General features: G+C 45.2%; 1 protein-coding gene across 1 annotated transcript in view; it reads right to left on the reverse strand.

Annotated features, from left to right (window-relative positions):
• LOC136880125 (melanocortin receptor 5) overlaps nucleotides 1-2,784 on the reverse strand; it is a 76,862-nt gene extending 74,078 nt beyond the window's left edge. Inside the window, exon 1 of the mRNA XM_067153279.2 lies at nucleotides 2,737-2,784. The gene's annotated coding sequence lies outside the window, so the exon portion shown is untranslated. The remainder of the gene's footprint in view (nucleotides 1-2,736) is intronic.
• Between the last annotated feature and the right edge of the window lie 4,928 nt (nucleotides 2,785-7,712).

Consider the following 7,712-nt stretch of genomic DNA (forward strand, 5'->3'; position numbering starts at 1 on the left):
CCAGGCGGCCTTACCTGCTATACTGAACAGGGGCCTTGGTGGGGGATGGGAAGATTGGAAGGGATAGACAAGGAAGAGGGAAGGAAGCGGCCGTGGCCTTAAGTTAGGTACCATCCCGGCATTTTCCTGGAGGAGAAGTGGGAAACTACGGAAAACCACTTCCAGGATGTCTGAGGTGGGAGTCGAACCCACCTATACTCAGTTGACCTCCCAAGGCTGAGTGGACCCCGTTCCAGCCCTCGTACCACTTTTCAAATTTCGTGGCAGAGCCGGGAATCGAACCTGGGCGTCCGGGGGTGGCAGCTAATCACACTAACCACTACACCACAGAGGCGGACCACTCACGATTCTCGAAGGATGAAATTTTAGATAACTGTACAAAGACCTTCTAAAAACAGAATAATGCAAAATTCCCTTCAGGGCGTAGGCCTACATAAAATATAAACTGCTGCCCCATTACTGTACTATTGTCTTAAAAGATTAAAGTGAAATTTAGGTTAAACCTATACTAATACATAAAGAGGGACTGAGTTTGTTTGTATGTAAGGGGTAATCCTGAGAGTAGTTTTCCGTGGTTTTCCATTCTTTGCACTAAGGCAAGTTCCTGGTCAGTTCCTATTCTACCACCACACCTTCCCCGCAAATGACACCTCCGATACAAACTTCCCTGGCCTGAAAGATGGAGGCCCGCCGATTCCATCAGGGTCGGAACGAATTCTTTGGTAGTAGTAGTAGTAGTAGTAGTAGTAGTAGCAGCAGCAGCGAGTGTCTGCCATTATAATGAAAACTCCACAAGTCGATTGCAACAGGTAGTAGACAAGGGAGCCTATAATTAAAATGAAAACTCCCCGACCCAGCTTTTACGCATGACGACCGCTACGTCGTGTTTCTCGGGTAGTGTCAAAAGCCATGTAATTTAAAGAATCTTACAACGTGTACACTATTCCACTTAGAATTCCGTATACAGTGTAGAATGCCGTACCAAATCACTGGTACAACAGCTAGTTAACACCATTAAAATGTTTCTAGATGAATGATTAGTATTATTAAAATAGTATATTATTAATATTAATAAGGCGTGATAGTACTGACATAATGTAAAAGTAACATGCTGTAAGGGAGGCGAATAAATATTGTCGTGTGTAAATAAATAAATAAATAAATAAATAAATAAACTTAGAGGGTATCATGCGATCTACTTTCAACATAGCTACTTTGCTGGCCAAGGACTAACTAAAAATAAATAATTAACTAAACATAAATAATTAAAATGGTCCGCCTCTGTGGTGTAGGGGTTAGTGTGATTAGCTGCCGCCCCCGGAGGCCCGGGTTCGAATGCAGGCTCTGTCACGAAATTTGACAGGTGGTACGAGGACTGGAACGGGGTCCACTCAGCCTCGGGAGGTCAACTGAGTAGAAGGGGTTCGATTCCCACCTCAGCCATCTCGAAGCGGTTTTCCGTGGTTTCCCACTTCTCTAGGTGAATGCCGGGAGTGTACGTAACTTAAACCCACAGTCGCTTCCTTCCCTCTTCCTTGTCTATACCTTCCAGTTTTTCAACTCCCCATAAGGCATAGCAGGTGATGACGCCTGAGCGAGGTACTGGTCCTCATTCCCAGTTGTATCCCCGACCGAAAGTCTCACGCTCCTGGACACTGACCGTGAGGTGGTAGAGGTGAGTTCCCTCGGTGAGTCCGGAGGAAAAACCGACCCTGGATAGTAGACGGATTAAGAAAGAAACAAAAAAGGAAACGTCTAAGGACTATTTCGCGACAATATTTCGAAACGCTGGTGTATGTTGAAATAAATAGAAGTTAAAGCCGCCTTAAACAACAACAATTATTATTATTATTACATCGTTATGCCCTACTTACTTGCTTAGTTCATTATTATTATTATTATTATCATTATGATGATTATTATATAGTAATAATCACTGCTTTAGTTTTGATAACACTGTTGAGAACATGTTGACACAATCCTTTGATATTCTACAATTAGGCCTACAGCGGATCGAATACCGGCGATTACTGTATATTAAAGCCCTTGCGTAGTGTTACAACATATAATGAATAATATATTGACCTGTTTCAGTCTTATCCTTGGTTTTGACTCTATGAAAGTGACTGAGGTATGAGCGATGCTAGTAATGCCATTCCTTATGCAGCCAGCCCCTTCTATGAATGGTGTAAAAATGTAGGGTCGGTTGATGCATTCATTTCAGTGTTCTTGGCAGACTGAAATGTAATAGCAACTTCTGGCTCGGCGAGGAAAGCAACTGGAAACAATATCACTCCTCAATTCCCTAGTACTCCTTTTGAATGATGCCTAGGCCATTTACTGTATGACAGCTGATGGCGGAGGTGTTGAGGATCCAACCAGAGGACTGAATATACATACATTGTAATACTAGACAATTATTTCCAGATAAACAAAGGTCGTATTTTACAATGAAGAGATCACGCAGTTTTACTACTAAGTTGCTATATTGCGCCTTCCCCACTCAGCTTAAGCCTTCATACAGCACAGAACACGAATATATGTTACTAATTTGGTATAAAAACTTACTATATTGAGAATTCGATATTCAAAAGGAATGATACACTGCTTGCATCCATAACCGACTGGTAAGGTGGAAGTATCACAACTTACATGTCAACACAAAGGCACCAACACCACACCTGTCTACACAGCAATCACTGAAACCGTATACATACAAAATATTCACGTACGTACCTCGTGTGTATTTAACGCACACTCACACGCTACCTTCCGCACGTTCTCGCGGCCATTTCAAGCCTTACTGATGTGAAGTGCTCATTCCGCTGGCTACGACGAAGCAACTGACTTAAGGCGCACGGTGCCCTTGGAAACCTGTCCTGAGAATGTGAACTGGCTTCTTGCTGTCCAGCCCAATTTTACCTTTTCTTTTCCCTCTGTTATCAGTTCCTTCCTCTTGAGTCATTCCGCTTACTACCGAAAACATTTGTTTACATTCTGCATTGTCATTAGCCTCACTAATTGTTCATTTTCTCCGGTGGCTGTGTATCCACGCATGTACAGAAAGTGCCACCTCAGCAGACTATGTCATTCGACGACTTAACAAACCCACTGTATTTAATGAAATCGTTTCAAGATCTTTTGAAAGAAGTGGAATGATGATGCCTGTCACGTGATATCGAATTTATGTTCAGGAAATTTCCCGCGAGGATGTGTCTGTATTCAAAGACTTCCTGCTAAAATAGTCGTCCCGCCTCCATTTAGACACTTCGTATGGAAATATTGTTTACTGTTCATTGTCTTTAAATTCTCTCGTACCGAGCTCGATAGCTGCAGTCGCTTAATTGCGGCCAGTGTCCAGTATTCGGAAGATAGTGGGTTCGAACCACCTTAATTAAGGCCACGGCCGCTTCCTTCCCACTCCTTGCTCCTTCCTGTCCCATCGCCGCCATAAGACATATCTGTGTCGGTGCGACGTAAAGCCACTAGCAAAAAAATTCTCTCGTTTCCTAATTTTGCCAAGTATTCAGGAAAAACGATCATGCTTCGAACAGGAAATATGTAAGTAACGTACAAAAATATCGGACCCGTTAACGATTGTGAATTGGTCAAATTCTAGGTAAGGAAACTCTCGATTATGGAGAAATAAATAATCATCTCATTTTCCGCCACTTCATGGGTGCGGATGTTTCTTATGACCGACGCCAACTCTACGTAGTGTTCACTATTGCGTGTTTTTGTAGTGGTTGGTAGTGTGGTGGAATGTGTATGGATGAAGATGGGTGTATGGAAACAAAAAATGAACCAGTCCCCAAAACAGAGAAATTAACCGTTACAGTTAAAATCCACAACCATCCAGGAGTGGAACCCGTAACCCTTCGAACCGAAGGCCACAACGCTGACCATTCAGCCAAGAAGCCGGTAAGAATGGAGCAACAAATAAAAAACAATATTTAAAAAAGGAAGGAAATGACATGAAAGGAAAATTATCAGCTTGGTTTCTTCCATAATTGTTTAAATTTTGCTATGTGTTTAACCTCGCGCGAACACAGACAGGGATTCGGCAATACTGGGAGAGTAACAGGGAGAAAAAAATAGTAGGCAAGGTCTTTAATTTAGGTACAGACTCAGCGTTTCCCTGGTGTCAATATGAGAAACCACAGAGTATCATCTTCGGGTCAGTGAACGATGGGTCCTTAGCTGAGTCCTGGCATTGCTTCCACTTAAATGTGTCAGGCTCCTCACTTTCATACATCCTATCTGTCCTCCCTAGGTTAACTCTTGTTCATTTCCGACTCCGACGCTATTAGAGCATTCGTTGACTAGGGAGTCTTTCATTTTCACGCCCTCGGTGACCCCTGTCCCTTCCCTTTTTCTCTCTGATAAGTGGATGGTTGCCTAGTTTTATTTCCTCTTATAACAACAATCACCACCACCTACACCACCGCCTGTGAACGATGGCACCGGATCATACCATCCCCCGAATGCGAGTTTGAACCTGCAATGTAACGACGCGTGCCGCGTAGTCATCTCGTTCGGCGTTTCGTGTATATTTATTTCAATCCATAAATCATCGGATGCATAGTCTTTACTTGAATGTGGTCCGACTCGTTGGCTGAATGGTCAGCGTACTGGCCTTCGGTTCAGAGGGTCCCGGGTTCGATTCCCGGCCGGGTCGGGGATTTTAACCTTCATTGGTTACTTCCAATGGCCCGGGGGCTGGGTGTTTGTGCTGTCCCCAACATCCCTGCAACTCACACACCACACATAACACTATCCTCCACCACAATAACACGTAGTTACCTACACATGGCAGATGCCGCCCACCCTCATCGGAGGGTCTGCCTTACAAGGGCTGCACTCGCATAGTAATAGCCACACGAAATTAAAAAAAAAAGAACTTGAATGTGAACCACTAGGATATTGCTTTCCATTTACCGGAGTTGGGACCATTGTCGAAACAGAAAGCATGGTAAGCAAAGCAATCTACGTGTTGGCTATGGTGGTCCTTGAAGGAGTGCATTGTGAAGATTTCCACCATCCGTAATCTCGGCATAAAGTAGGATACAGTGGTTAACTCTTCCGGTAAGAAATAGTAGTGTGATCTGAGGGCCTCTCGTGGCAGTCTACACGTACTCGATTTGCCCAGAAGAATGTGGTGTTCTTTTTTTTTTTTTTTTACTACTTGCATTACGTCGCACCGACACAGATAAGTCTTATGGCAACAATGGAATAGCATAGGGCTAGGAGGGGGAGAAAGCGATCGTGGCCTGGTGTCAAAATGGGAAACTACAGAAAACCATATTCAGGGATGCCGACATTGGGGTTCGAACCCACTATCTCCCGAATGCAAGCTGCAAGCTACGTGACCCAAACCATGCAAACCACTTTCTTGGTAATATGGAGTCCGTTCTACTACTACAAAAAGGAGTACAAGATTATTTCATCATCATCTGTTTACCCTCCAGGTTCGGTTTTTCCCTCGGACTTAGCGAGGGATCCCACCTCTACCGCCTCAAGGGCAGTGTCCTGGAGCTTCAGACTCTTGGTCGGGGGATACAACTGGGGAGTATGACCAGTACCTCGCCCAGGCAGCATTACCTGCTTTGCTGAACAGGGGCCTAGTGGAGGGATGGGAAGATTGGAAGGGATAGGCAAGGAAGAGGGACGAAGTGGCCGTGGCCTTAAGTTAGGTACCATCCCGGCATTCGCCTGGAGGAGAAGTGGGAAACCACGGAAAACCACTTCCAGGATGGCTGAGGTGGGAATCGAACCCACCTCTATTCAGTTGACCTCCCGAGGCTTAGTGAACCCCGTTCCAGCCCTCGTACCACTTTTCAAGTTTCGTGGCAGAGCCGGGAATCGAACCCGGGCCTCCGGGGGTGGCAGCTAATCACGCTAACCACTACACCACAGAGGCGGACACAAGATTATTTCTAGGTTATAAATGGGGTTGAGGCATAGCAATGAATGCTCTATCCTACTGAATTCCGAAATTAATTGCAGTCGAAACCTTTACTTTCCCCTACTCGATAGTCCTTCATGACTTGTTCGGATGAAAAATGAAATGGCGTATGGCTTTTAGTGCCGGTAGTGTCCGAGGACAAGTTCGGCTCGCCAGATGCAGGTCTTTTGATTTGACTTCCGTAGGCGACCTGCACGTCGTGATGAGGATGAAATGATGATGAAGACGACACATACACCCAGCCCCGGTGCCAGCGAAATTAACCAATTACTGTTAAAATTCCAGGCCCAGTCGGGAATCGAACCCGGGACCCATGTGGCCAAAGCCAGCACGCTAACCATTTAGCCATGGAGCTGAACACTTATCCAGTCATTTGACCGGGTCAGGAATGGAATGAATGAAGCCCCGATCTAGATATGAGAGTTTCATATAGTGGGATTTATTGAAGTTGTAGATGAGTAGAAGTATATATAGTCTATATATTAAGCCTCCGTGGCTCAGGCGGCAGCGCGCCCGCCTCTCACAGCTGGTTCCGTGGTTCAAATTCCGGTCACTCCATGTGAGATTTGTGCTGGACAAAATGGATTCGGGACCGGTTTTCTCCGGGTACTTCGGATTTCCCTGTGATAATTCATTCCAGCAACACTCTCCAATATCATTTCATTTTATCTATCATGATTCATCTCCATGGCTAAATGGTTAGCGTGCTGGCCTTTGATCACAGGGGTCCCGGGTTCGATTCCCGGCAGGGTCGGGAATTTTAACCATCATTGGTTAATTTTGCTGGCACGGGGGTTGGGTGTATGTGTAGTCTTCATCGTCATTTCATCCTCATCACGACGCGCAGGTCACCTACGGGTGTCAGTTGGAAAGTCCTGCACCTGAAGAGCCGAACTTATCCTCGGAAACTCCCGGCACTAAAAGACATACGCCATTTCATTTGTCTATCATTCATTCATCATTGCCCTAGAGGAGTGCGACAGGCTTCGGCAGCCGGCACGATTCCTATCCTCGGCGCTAAATTCATTCATTCCATTCTTGACCCGGTCAAATCACTGGAAACGGGCTGTGGATTTTCAATATATATATATATATATATTGTAACAGGAACGCCCGTACTTCAGTTTATCGGAGAGCATGAGGAACGACAAGGCGTGTACGGCCCATGCTAAGAGAGTGAGAGAGAAGGGTAGTGAAAAAAAAAATTCATGATTAAGTGGATCCTTCAGTTTATTCAATAGATATGCAAGAATTATGTCACCTGTTACAGCTGAATCGTGGAGTTGTCCCTGAAGGCCTGGAGAGGACGTCGTCCTGCGGCGGCTGCGTCGTCTTGCGGTCGGCGTCGGCGTTGTCTTCCGTTGTTGGGGTTTTCTCTGTATTAGTGTTGATGACTCGAACCTGAGGCAGGAACGGGGAAATGTGGAGCTTCCACATTGGACGTCATGGGACACTGGTGTGACACTTCTCTAAGGCGAAGCACGCCGAAATAGTTCCCACAGTCAATGATGCTGAACGCACTTTAGCAGCAAGGATAAAGTTAGGGTTACAGTTCCACGAGGATAAGATGGAAGGAATTATCGTATTTGGAATAATAAACAAACGAAAACAATCTAGGACCTTCCGAGGTGCAGTGATTAAGCACTTCATAAAGAAAAGTAAATTTACCGGGTACAGTCTCTGCACTGTACTCCAGCAGCACAATACACTTGTTGAAATAAATGACAGTCCAAGTTCCATTACGTCG

The sequence above is a fragment of the Anabrus simplex genome, chromosome 1, assembly GCF_040414725.1.
Source record: "Anabrus simplex isolate iqAnaSimp1 chromosome 1, ASM4041472v1, whole genome shotgun sequence".
Taxonomy (NCBI): Eukaryota; Metazoa; Arthropoda; class Insecta; order Orthoptera; family Tettigoniidae; genus Anabrus; species Anabrus simplex.